This window comes from Pristiophorus japonicus, unplaced genomic scaffold, assembly GCF_044704955.1.
Source record: "Pristiophorus japonicus isolate sPriJap1 unplaced genomic scaffold, sPriJap1.hap1 HAP1_SCAFFOLD_33, whole genome shotgun sequence".
Lineage (NCBI taxonomy): Eukaryota > Metazoa > Chordata > Chondrichthyes > Pristiophoridae > Pristiophorus > Pristiophorus japonicus.
The window spans coordinates 10,475,943-10,486,121 of NW_027253106.1; the positions used below are offsets into that span (position 1 = coordinate 10,475,943).

General features: G+C 45.9%; 1 non-coding gene across 1 annotated transcript; it reads left to right on the plus strand.

Annotated features, from left to right (window-relative positions):
* Positions 1-9,455: 9,455 nt before the first annotated feature.
* Positions 9,456-9,528, plus strand: trnak-cuu (transfer RNA lysine (anticodon CUU)). The gene has a single exon. It is a non-coding gene; the product is annotated as a tRNA-Lys (tRNA).
* The last annotated feature ends 651 nt before the right edge of the window (positions 9,529-10,179 follow it).

Genomic DNA, 10,179 nt, shown 5'->3' on the forward strand with positions numbered 1-10,179 from the left:
AAGAAGCTGACCACCATCACGACACACAAGGGATTGTTTGAGTACAACAGATGTCGGTTCGGGATTCGCTAGGTTGCTGCGATCCTACAATGAAATATGGAAAGCCTCCTCAAGTCGATTCCAGGGACGGTGGTTTTTCAGGACGACATCCTCATCACGGGTTACGATACTGAAGAACACCTCCACAACCTGGAGGAGGTGCTACGCATACTGGACCGGATAGAACTGCGACTGAAAAAGGCGAAGTGCATCTTCACAGCTCCAGAGGTATAATTCCTGGGGAAGAAGGGTAGCAGCAGACGGGATCAGCCCTACTGCCTCCAAAACGGAAGCGATCCAGAGAGCACCCAGACCCCGTAACACGACGGAGCTGCATTCGTTCCTGGGGCTCCTGAACTATTTTGGTAACTTTCTTCCCAAATTGAGCAAACTGCTAAGCTGCTACACGTGCTCCTACGCAAAGGTCGCGAATGTGTCTGGGGGGACAGCCAGGAAAGTACTTTTAAAAGAGCACGCAATGTGTTATGTTCCAACACTCTGTTAACGCTATATGACCCATGTAAGAAGCTTGTGTAACGGTGCGTCGTCCGATGGTGTCGGATGTGTTGCAGCATGTCAATGCCAAGGGTCAGTTACAGCCGGTAGCTTAGGCCTCCGGAAGTCTGTCCCAGGCAGAAAGGGGATACGGGCTGGTAGAAAAGGAAGCGCTCGCATGTGTATATGCAGTAAAGAAAATGCACCAATACCTGTTTGGCAGGAAATTTGAGCTGGAGACAGATCACAAACCCCTAACGTTCCTTTTGGCCGACAACAAGGCCATAAATGCAAACGCATCGGCTCGCATACAGAGGTGGGCACTAACGTTAGACGCCTATGACTGCACAATTCGGCACAGACCGGGCACCAAAAATTGCGCCGATGCACTCAGCAGGCTCCCACTCGCCACCACTGAGGGGGCTACAGAGCATGGTGCTGAGATGGTCATGGCTGTTGAAGCATTCGGAAGTGAAGGCTCACCCGTGACAGCCCGTCAGATTAAAGTCTGGACAAATAGAGACCCGCTATTGTCTCTCGTCAAGAAATGTGTCCTGAATGGGGACTGGGCTGCCACGTACAGGGCATGTCCTGAGGAAGTTAAACTATTTCATCGGCGCAGGGATGAACTCTCGATTCAGGCCGATTGCCTACTGTGGGGAAACTGCGTAGGAACCAGATGTGCAGAGAGGTGTTCATCAGAGAACTCCACAATGAGCACCCGGGCATTGTCATGAGGAAGGCAATTGCCAAGTCACACATTTGGTGTCCAGGGATAGACGCAGATCTGGAACTTTGTGTTCAAAGGTGCAACACGTTTGCCCAGCTGACTAATGCGCCAAGGGAAGCCCACCTTAGCCCCTGGTCCTGGCCCACCAAGCCTTGGGCACGCATCCATGAGGACTACGCAGGTCCTTTCAAAAATGTTTTTGGTTGTAGTAGACGCCTACTCCATAAGAAACAAAAGAAACATATGAATTAGGAAGAGGAGTAGGCCATCTTCCCCCTCGAGCATGCTCCGCCATTCAACAAGATCATGGCTGATCTGGCCATGGACTCAGCTCCACTTACCCGCCCGTTCCCGTAACCCTTAATTCCCTTAGTGGTTAAATATCTATCGATCTGTGACTTGAATACATTCAATCAGCTAGCCTCAACTGCTTCCTTGGGCAAATAATTCCACAGATTGACAAACGTCTGGGAGAAGAAATTCCTTCTCAACTCGGTATTAAATTGGTTCCCCGTATTTTGAGGCTGTGCCTCCTAGTTCTAGTCTCCCCTACCAGTGGAAACAACCTCTCTGCCTGTATTTTGTCTATCCCTTTCATTATTTTAAATGTTTCTATGAGATCACCCCTCATCCTTCTGAACTCCATCGAGTAAATACCCAGTCTCCTCAATCTATCATCATAAGATAACCCTCTCATCTGCGGAACCAACGAGTGAATCGTCTCTGTAACCCCTCCAATGCCAGTATATCCTTCCTTAAGTAAGGTGACCAAAACTGCGCGCAGTACTCCAGGTGCGGCCTCACGAATACCCCATACAGTTGCAGCAGGATCTCCCTGCTTTTGTACTCCATCCCTCTCGCAATGAAGGCGAACATAACATTCACTTTCCTGATTACCTGCTGCACCTGCAAACTAACTTTTGGGGATTCTTGCACAATAACCCCCAGGTCCCTCTGCACCGCAGCATGTTGTAATTTCTCCCTATTCAAATAATATTCCCTTTTACTGTTTTTTTTCCCAAGGTTGATGACCTCACACTTTCCGACATTGTATTCCATCTGCCAAACCTTAGCCCATTCGCTTAACCTTTCCAAATCTCTTTGCAGCCTCTCTGTGTCCTCTACACAACTCGCTTTCCCACTAATCTTTGTGTCATCTGCAAATTCTTTTACACTACACTCTGTCCCCTCTTCCAGGTCATCTATGTATATTGCATACAGTTGTGGTCCTAGCACCGATCCGTGTGGCACACCACTAACCACCGATTTCCAACCTGAAAAGCACCTATTTTTCCCGACTCTCTGCTTTCTGTTCGCCAGCCAAATCTCGATCCATGCTAATACATATTCTCTGACTCCGCTTACCTCTATCTTCGGAAGGAACCTTTTGTGTGGTACCTTATCGAAAGCCTTTTGGAAAAATTAATACACCACATCCTTCGGTACACCTCTATCCACCATGCTCGTTATATCCTCAAAAAATTCCATTAAATTAGTTAAACTTGATTTCCCCTTCATGAATCCATGCTGTGTCTGCTTGAGTGCACTAAGCCTATCTCGATGTCCCGCTATTTCTTCCTTAATGATAGTTTCAAACATTTTCCCCACGACAGATGTTAAACTACCCGGCCTATAGTTACCTGCCTTTTGTCTGCCCCCTTTTTTAAACAGAGGCGTAACATTAGCTGCTTTCCAATCCGCTGATACCTCCCCAGAGTCCAGAGAATTTTGGTAGATTATAACGAATGCATCTGCTATAACTTCCGCCATCTCTTTTAATACCCTGGGATGCATTTCATCAGGACCAGGGAACTTGTCTACCTTGAATATCATTAATCAGTCCAGCACTACCCGCCTAGTGATAGTGATTGTCTCAAGGTCCTCCCTTCCCACATTCCTGTGACCAGCAATTTCTGGCATGGTTTTTGTGATTTCCACTGTGAAGACCGAAGCAAAATAATTGTTTAAGATGTCAGCCATTTCCACATTTCCCATTATTAAATCCCCCTTCTCATCTTCTGAGGGACCAACATTTACTTTAGTCACTCTTTGCCATTTTATATATCGGTAAAAGCTTTTAATATCTGTTTTTATGTTTTGCGCAAGTTTAATTTCGTAATCTATCTTTCCTTTCTTTATTGCTTTCTTAGTCATTGTTTGCTGTCGTTTAACATTTTCCCAATCTTCTAGTTTTCCACTAACCTTGGCCACCTTATACGCATTGGTTTTTAATTTGATACTCTCCTTTATTTCCTTGGTTATCCACGGCAGGTTATCCCTTCTCTTACTGCCCTTCTTTTTCACTGGAATATATTTTTGTTGTGCACTATGAAAGAGCTCCTTCAAAGTCCTCTGCTGTCCCTCAATTGTGCCACCGTTTAATCTGTGTTCCCAGTCTACTTTAGCCAACTCTGCCCTCATCCCACTGTAGTCCCCTTTGTTTTCGCATTGTATGCTCGTTTGAGACATTACTTCCTCACCCTCAATCTATATTACAAATTCAACCAAACTGTGATCACTCATTCCGAGAGGATCTTTTACTAGGAGATCGTTTATTATTCCTGTCTCATTGCACAGGACCAGATCTAAGATAGCTTGCTCCCTTGTCGGTTCTGTAACATATTGTTCTCAGAAACAATCCTGTATGCATTCTATGAATTCCTCCTCCAGGCTACCCCGTGCGATTTGAATTGACCAATCAATATGTAGGTTAAAATCCCCCATGATTACTGCCGTTCCTTTTTCACATGCCTCCATTATTCCCTTGATTATTGCCCGCCCCACCGTCAAGTTACTATTTCGGCGCCGATGAACTACGCCCACCAGTGACTTTTTCCCCTTACTGTCTCTAATCTCCACCCACAATGATTCAATATTTTGTTCATTAGAGCCAATATCATCTCTCACAACTGCCCTGATATCATCCTTTATTAACAGAGCTACCCCACCTCCTTTCCCTTCTTGTCTATCTTTCCGAATTGTCAGCTACCCCTGTATGTTTAATTCCCAATCTTCGCCACCCTGCAACCACGTTTCTGTAATGGCCACCAAATCACACCTATTTGTCATGATTTGTGCCGTCAACGCATTTATTTTATTTTGAATGCTGCGTGCATTTAGGTAAAGTATTTAATACTAGTTTTTAATCCATGATTTTTAGTTTTGTCCCCTCCTGCAGCCCCTTTTATTTCATACATATTGTCCCTTCCTATCACCTTGTGGTTTACACTTACCCCAGTGCTACTCTGCTCTGTTGCCTCCTGCCTTTTGCATTCTTTCTTGGGGTCCTGTTTATCTGCGCTCTCAACCACTCTAGCTCAGAGCCCTCTCCTGCGTTTCGAATACTCCTCGCATTGAGGCACCGAGCTTTCAGGCTTGCCTTTTTATTACACTTTGACCCTTTATAATTTTGATGTACAGTGGCCCTTTTTGGTTTTTGCCTTGGGTTTCTCTGCCCTCCACTTTTACTCATCTCCTTTCTGTCTTTTGTATCTGTCTCCATTTTGTTTCCCTCTGTCTCCCTGCATTTGTTCCCATCCCCCTGCCATATTAGTTTCACTCCTCCCCAACAGCACTAGCAAACACTCCCCCCTAGGACTTTGGTTCCGGACCTTCCCAGGTGCAGACCGTCTGGTTTGTACTGGTCCCACCTCCCCCAGAACCGGTTCCAATGCCCCAGGAATTTGAATCCCTCCCTGCTGCACCACTGCTCAAGCCACGTATTCATCTGCGCTTTCCTGCGATTTCTCCTCTGACTAGCACGTGGCATTGGTAGTTATCCCGAGATTACTACTTTTGAGGTCCTACTTTTTAATTTAGCTTCTAGCTCTTTAAATTCATCTCGTAGGACCTCATCCCTTTTTTTTACCTAAATCTTTGGTACCAATGTGCACCACTACAACTGGCTGTTCACCCTCCCTTTTCAGCATGTCCTGCACCCGCTCCAAGACATCCTTGACCCTTGCACCAGGGAGGCAACATACCATCCTGGAATCTCGGTTGCGGCTGCAGAAACGCATATCTGTTCCCCTTACAATCGAATCCCCTATCACTATCGCTGTCCCACTCTTTTTCCTCCCCTTCTGTGCAGCAGAGCCAGCCATGGTGCCATGACCATAATATGGTGGAATTCTGCATTAGGATGGAGAATGAAACAGTAATTTCAGAGACCATTGTCCAGAACTTAAAGAAGGGTAACTTTGAAGGTATGAGGCGTGAATTGGCTAGCATAGATTGGCGAATGATACTTAGGGGGTTGACTGTGGATGGGCAATGGCAGACATCTAGAGACCGCATGGATGAATTACAACAATTGTACATTCCTGTCTGGCGTAAAAATAAAAAAGGGAAGGTGGCTCAACCGTGGCTATCTAGGGAAATCAGGGATAGTATTAAAGCCAAGGAAGTGGCATACAAATTGGCCAGAAATAGCAGCGAACCTGGGGACTGGGAGAAATTTAGAACTCAGCAGAGGAGGACAAAGGGTTTGATTAGGGCAGGGAAAATGGAGTACGAGAAGAAGCTTGCAGGGAACATTAAGGCGGATTGCAAAAGTTTCTATAGGTATGTAAATAGAAAAAGGTTGGTGAAGACAAACGTAGGTCCCCTGCAGTCAGAATCAGGGGAAGTCATAACGGGGAACAAAGAAATGGCAGACCAATTGAACAAGTACTTTGGTTCGGTATTCACTAAGGAGGATACAAACAACCTTCCGGATATAAAAGGGGTCAGAGGGTCTAGTAAGGAGGGGGAACTGAGGGAAATCTTTATCAGTCGGGAAATTGTGTTGGGGAAATTGATGGGATTGAAGGCCGATAAATCCCCAGGGCCTTATGGACTGCATCCTAGAGTACTTAAGGAGGTGGCCTTGGAAATAGCGGATGCATTGACAGTCATTTTCCAACATTCCATTGACTCTGGATCAGTTCCTATGGAGTGGAGGATAGCCAATGTAACCCCACTTTTTAAAAAAGGAGGGAGAGAGAAAACAGGGAATTATAGACCGGTCGGCCTGACCTCAGTAGTGGGTAAAATGATGGAATCAATTATTAAGGATGTCATAGCAGTGCATCTGGAAAATGGTGACATGATAGGTCCAAGTCAGCATGGATTTGTGAAAGGGAAATCATGCTTGACAAATCTTCTGGAATTTTTTGAGGATGTTTCCAGTAAAGTGGACAAAGGAGAACCAGTTGATGTGGTATATTTGGACTTTCAGAAGGCTTTCGACAAGGTCCCACACAAGAGATTAATGTGCAAAGTTAAAGCACATGGGATTGGGGGTAGTGTGCTGACGTGGATTGAGATCTAGTTGTCAGACAGGAAGCAAAGAGTAGGAGTAAACGGGTACTTTTCAGAATGGCAGGCAGTGACTAGTGGAGTGCCGCAAGTTTCTGTGCTGGGGCCCCAGCTGTTTACATTGTACATTAATGATTTAGACGAGGGGATTAAATGCAGTATCTCCAAATTTGCGGATGATACTAAGTTGGGTGGCAGTGTGAGCTGCGAGGAGGATGCTATTATGCTGCAGAGTGACTTCGATAGGTTAGGTGAGTGGGCAAATGCATGGCAGATGAAGTATAATGTGGATAAATGTGAGGTTATCCACTTTGGTGGTAAAAACAGAGAGACAGACTATTATCTGAATGGTGACAGATTAGGAAAAGGGAAGGTGCAACGAGACCTGGGTGTCATGGTACATCAGTCATTGAAGGTTAGCATTCAGGTACAGCAGGCGGTTAAGAAAGCAAATGGCATGTTGGCCTTCATAGCGAGGGGATTTGAATACAGGGGCAGGGAGGTGTTGCTACAGTAGTACAGGGCCTTGGTGAGGCCACACCTGGAGTATTGTGTACAGTTTTGGTCTCCTAACTTGAGGAAGGACATTCTTGCTATTGAGGGAGTGCAGCGAAGGTTCATCAGACTGATTCCCGGGATGGCGGGACTGACCTATCAAGAAAGATTGGATCAACTGGGCTTGTATTCACTGGAGTTCAGAAGAATGAGAGGGAACCTCATAGAAACGTTTAAAATTCTGACGGGTTTAGACAGGTTAGATGCAGAAAGAATGTTCCCAATGTTGGGGAAGTCCAGAACCAGGGGTCACAGTCTGAGGATAAGGGGTAAGCCATTTAGGACCGAGATGAGGAGAAACTTCTTCACCCAGAGAGTGGTGAACCTGTGGAATTCTCTACCACAGAAAGTAGTTGAGGCCAATTCACTAAATATATTCAAAAGGGAGTTAGGTGAAGTCCTTACTACTCGGGGGATCAAGGGTTATGGCGAGAAAGCAGGAAGGGGGTACTGAAGTTTCATGTTCAGCCATGAACTCATTGAATGGCGGTGCAGGCTAGAAGGGCTGAATGGCCTGCTCCTGCAACTATTTTCTATGTTTCTATGTTTCCCCTGATGAGTCATCCCCCTCAACAGTACTCGATGTGAGGCCAAGGGTGATATCCGCTACACTGCAGCCCATCAAAGGGCGAGAAACCACTGAATATAAAGGATGAGCTCCAAATATCAGGGGCAGTGCAGTCTAGTCAATGTCAACACTCCTTTCTTATTCAGCAGTGGCATTAATGGGAGTCAGACGCCACAAAGTTTAATTAAAGACACAAATACAAGCAACACTTGCAAATCTTTTCAGTGTAAAATTTATTTGAAATGCTGCTGCGTTGAATCTGAAAATACGCACGGTGGGATTTTATCTTCACTACTGATTATATTTTGTGTGCTCGGTAGGAATAACCGGTGCTGTTAAATTTGATAAAAGTTGCCCCAGATTCGTGGTGTCATCGGCAATAAAGATTTTGAACCAGAAAGCTACAATACAGTCAGTAAAATGGGATATGGTTTTCGAGTTAAGATGCAAAGCACAAGACAAATGATTGAAGTATGGACTGTTCCTGAGTTATCATTTGTTTGATTGTGCAAAAGAAGGTGAGGGGTTAATTTATGATGGTTTCCCGTGAAAGCAAAAGAAAAGTTTAAGAAGAAACTATAGATGCCTGTCAGATGAGCGCTGCTTGTGATACCTGGTGGGAATGGGCGGAGATTTTAAAGCCCCTTGTATTACAGAACCTTCATATAGACAAACATCTCCAGTTCACTGTGTAGGTCTGATGGAGCAACGGTGGTGTGTCTGACTTCAGATCCGAAGTTTACGTGTTCAAATCACGTCGTGGTCACTTTGATTGAGTTGATAGCCCTCCAGCAACATGTGATGTGTGTGTCCCTCGTAACAGCCCGCAGAGCACAGAGTCCAGTGTTACGGAGCTGCTCGATGTGAACCTCGACAAAACCACGGCTTCTGTGTCCAAACTGGGTTTCCTGATGGTCTCGTGTTTAGGATTTAGCGCTCAAACCGCCGCGGCCCCGGTTCGATTCGCGGTCAGGGAAATTGTACTTTTCATTCAAAACCTTCTCAAAAAATAGTTCATCTATTTTACACATCTTTATGCATCTCCAATGCAAAAAAAAAAGAACCATTGATTTAAACATCATTAATTAATTCATAAAATTCTATTGTCATATGATATATTTTGCTCTGACCAGATGAGGAGCTTTTGTGCCGATGCCATTGGGTTTAATTATGGTAATCTGGTGCTGAAAGTGGAGATGTTTCCGCAGTGTACCGCAAATCATAGACACCATCAGAGGAAGTCTCTCGGGATCGAGGAGGACTTGCTTCCATCCAAAAGTGAGTCCTTTGATGGCTGAACAGTCCGATAGGAGAGCCACAGACCCTGTTACAGATGGGACAGACATACGTCGAGGGAAGGGGTCGGTGGGACTGGTTTGCCGCGTGCTCCTTCCGCTGCCTGCGCTTGGTCTCTTCATGCTCCTTGTGTCGAGACCCAAAGAGCTCAACGCCCAACCGGATGGACTTTCTCCACCTCGCGCGGTCTGTGGCCAGGGTCTCCCAGGTGTCAGTGGTGATATCGCACTTTACCAGGGAGACTTTGAGGGTGTCCTTGTAACGTTTCCGCTGTACTTCTTTGGCTCGTTTACCCTGAAGGAGCTAATCATAAACACGTAAGGATTCGGGGCCGGAGTTGGCTATTCGTCCCCTCGAGCCTGGTCCACCATTCAAGAAGACCCTGGCAGTTCTTCAACAGCAAGATTCAACATCTGGGGCGGAGCCAACAGGCGCCTGGCTGCAATGAGTGATAAAAACCTGCGTTGGACAGAAGCCTGGCTAGCTCAGTCGGTAGAGCATGAGACTCTTAATCTCAGTGTCGTGGATTCGAGCCCCACGTTGGGCGATTGTATTTCTTTTCATTTAATGTTGCTTTCTTGGAAAACCTCTGACCGAAACGGCACAAAACAAAAATGTTCCTTTCAAAGTCATTGAACTCCGAAATTTCAGCGCGCCACGAATCTCCTGAATCAGATGCCTCTAGTTTTGCCGACTCAATCCATGTCTCTTTGCAATATTGTGCTCCCACCCACACTATGAAATGTGCCACTAACTTATCGAATCATGGAATGGTTACAGCACGGAAGGCCATTCGGCCAATCGAGCCCGTGCCGACTCTCAGCGAGTCCCACTCCCCCGCTCTTTCTCTGTAGCTCTGCAATTGTTTTTCCTTCAGACCCTTATCCAACTCGCATCTGAAAGATAAGATTGAGTCTGCCTCCACCGCCCTTTCAAGCCGTGCATTCCAGATCCTAACCACTCGCTGTTAAATGGCCATCTCCTGTTCCGATGTGTAAAGTCTGTGAAACACGAGATCAATCCCTGCCAAACTCACAGCCTTCTAAAATATAGCACCATCATTCTATTCTCGTAAAACCAGCTCCTGAAGGATCGGCCAGCTGTGTAGGTTAAAGCTCTGGTTTTATACCTAAGATTACTTTAACTGTAGTGTAGTGGTTATCACGTTTGCCTCACACGCGAACGGTCGCTGGTTCGA